The sequence below is a fragment of the Pinus tabuliformis genome, chromosome 6 (genome assembly GCF_031772625.1).
Source record: "Pinus tabuliformis cultivar Carrire ecotype Pingquan chromosome 6, CPIR1, whole genome shotgun sequence".
In the NCBI taxonomy this organism is placed as follows: domain Eukaryota; kingdom Viridiplantae; phylum Streptophyta; class Pinopsida; order Pinales; family Pinaceae; genus Pinus; species Pinus tabuliformis.
The window spans coordinates 1,998,972,196-1,998,975,575 of record NC_142292.1 but is presented as its reverse complement, the minus strand read 5'-3'; positions in this window follow the sequence as shown (position 1 = coordinate 1,998,975,575).

Below are 3,380 nucleotides of genomic sequence, written 5' to 3'. Positions count from 1 at the left end.
ATGATTACCTCCGAAAGCCATAGCGAGACTAACTGGCGAGGGTTCAGACTATGGATTGAAATGATTTGATTTTAAGTTTACTTTTCTGCAAATAGATATCAGATTGCTCAAGTTGTTTATGATTACCTCCGAAAGCCATGGCGAGACTAACTGGCGAGGGGTCAGAATATGAATTGATGTAATTTGATTTTAGCTTTACTTTACGTGAAATTTTTGGATTTCTTTGAGTACAGTAGCTTAATTCATTTCTCTTGTATTTAGACAGCAGCAAGGATAATGGTTTCATGATCAATAGTTCACTGTTTGTTTGATTAGAGTAGTGGCACATTTTTATTTTCTTTTAGGAATTGATTTCATCATTACATGTTCTAGTACCTTCTGAGTTTGAAGTTTTGGAAATCATTATAAAGGACATAATTGCCTTGAATATTTATATCCATACTTGTCTTTTAGAATTTTCATTTCTCATTAGGAGATAAACGAAGATAAAAACCCCCAAAACAAATTAAAAAAAATCAAAAACGAAAAAAGGTAAGAAACAGGTTATTTTGCACATATAGTGCGCCACATTTCAATAGTTTACGACTCCTAGATTGACAATTAATATAGCAATTTAGGACACTCTAAATTGACCAAACATTTTGGTGCCATAAAAAAAATAAAAAAATAATAATAATAATAATAATAATAATAATAAATAAATAAATAAATTGTATAAGCCTGAAAACCAATCACAGATTGGCAGTCTTATACAGAAAATATAGGGTGAAAATCAGAATCCTCTGATGCCTTATATTTTCCAAAAAAAAAAAAATTCTTTCCAATTTTCATTCCACTCCACTTCATTTTCATTTCACTCCATTTTATTTTCATTCCACTCCACTTCATTTCATTCCACTTTATTTCATCCACTTCATTTCATTCCGCCAATAAAAGTTTTTATGACCATTTTCATTCATTCAGTCATCATTTATCCATCTTCATTTAGTCAAATGATTGCTGTGTCAGTTTCTGCAGCTAAAACCAGTTTCCACAGCCAGAAGCAGTTTCCACAGCTATCACTCTGTTTTTCAAAACTAACAGTCAGATGTTAGTTCTATAATCATGAAATCAAATGTAGGTATGACCGAGGACATATTATGAAGACATGGGGCACCTAAAGGCATCAATAAGGAGCAGCTGAACAAGGGTTAATGGACAACAAATGGCAAAAATTCCAAGGTATGAGTAGAAATTTATTTCAAATAACAATCAAAGCACATTTTTGCATAGTTATTAAACCATAAGCTCCACTATATGCAACGATTGGTGTGATAGCCTCCATAACCATTCCACGACATTCCTCCATGAACCATGCATTTATTTTCCAAACGGTCTTATCATTAGCCTTCAGATTTAATTTGTGTTGGCTGCATTTTAACACTCCACCTGTAATGATGAGGATGTAGTCGATTTGACTACGACTCTTCTCAGCCGCACAAAATCCGCAGCCGTTTCATAAACATGTTCACGTCTACTTTGCAGCCACCCAATTCAAATTTTTTCCGGATGCACTTTACTCCCCCTACTATTCTATTGACATCACGACTGCATTTCCACCTTTCTCACATAAGCCTTCGTCCCATTTCACGAATTCACTTCCGCTGCCTGTCCTCTATTTTCTGCTCACAGTCACTGGTTTTCTCCATAAACTCCGTTCACTCCCATAAACCAGCCGTCTCACTTCTACTAAACCCTCCTCACGTAGACAAATTTTAAGAACAGAAGGAAGGATGGGTCTGTTGTTGAGGGCAGAACCGGAAGGGCCCAAGTTTTTTGAAGGATACCTGCAAGTGAAAAACATACTGAAGAAGGCAAGGTGGCTACGGTTCATTCAAAAGTTCAAAGGCTACAATAAGGAGATTACAAAAACTTTTGCGAGGTATTTTAATGGCCAGGAGGTGGAAATTGGGGACCTCAAGTTTAAAATCACCGAGGCATCCATAGCAGTCGCTACATAACTCCCGCAGGAGGGTGAATGCTGGTTCAAGAATAAGAGCTTTGACGAGAAGGCTTGGAGAGTCATACTACGCAATCCAGGTATGGATGTAACTATATTCAAATGAGGAATTCCCGTCAAAGCCTTAAAAGAGGAGTGGGCCAATTTATTGTTAATTATTCAAAAGTTCATTACCTGTGAGGGCCATTTCGGGTCAATGTATATGTATCATACCCGGTTGCTGATGAAATTTTTAGAAAACCAAACCCTCAATTTGCCCTACTTTTTATTGCTGAGCTTGAAAAAGATGTGCAAAACAGTCCAAAAGAATATAGAAGACATAGAACCCCATTTGTATCATCATGGGCTTGTGAAAATTCTAATTGAGGACCAGTTGAAGAAAAAGAGGGACACCTGGGAATGGTTTTTGGTGAGAAACTACTTTCAAGAGCCACCCGAGGTAGCTGAGAGCGGTACAACAAGAAGGAGTAGGAGGAAGGAGACAAGTGTAAGAATTCAAGACCCTCCTATTAGCAAAACCAAAGAAGTTAATGAAGAAGAGAGGTTGGAAAGAACCAAGGAAAATCAAAAGGGAAACGAAACATCGAAGCTGTATATCAAACTTTAGAGCCTTCTAAAAAAGAAGACCACCAAACACTGTCTAAAAGATTAGCTTATCTTCGAGAACAAGTGGCTGCAGCCAAGAAGAAACGAAAAGGAAAGCAAAGTATGGAGGAAGATACTAGTCCACAACATGTAAGAAGAAGCTCTAGGCTTAAAGGGAAATTCAAGACAGTAAAAACCAAAGGGCCCCACTTTATTGATTTCGGGGGGCAAACCCTAGAAAAGCCTCCAACAACCTCTCCTGACCATAGCCCACACCATAGTTCCATTTCACAGCCAGATGTTGACATGAGTCCCTCTCGGAAAATTTTTGAGATCAATCCCTCTCAATAGGATTTTGGGGTCAGCCCAAGGAAGACTACACCCGAGGTAGACCCGAATCAGTAGGAGATGTATGATTATATAGAATCCTTAGAGAAGACAATTTCAGGTCCAAGCACGTCATCCACTCAGCCTCACACAGCACAAGAAGCTCTAGTCCAATCATTGAAACAAGAAGTTTTTGAATTGGAGGTCTTAAATAGGCACATTAAACAAGAAAATGAAGCACTAAAGAAACAAAGTAGATTGGACAAGATCATTCATGACAACAAAATGTTACACCTTGGGCTATGGAAAAAGAAGAACATGAAATTAAAGAGAAAGTGCAGGAAGTTGAGTAGGGCATCGATCAACCTCAAATTCAGATGCTTGATGAGGAAGCCAAGGATGTTAGCAGCACCAAAGAGGAAAAGAAGAGGGCTAGATGTACTGGTAGAAGTTTCAGAGCACATGGACT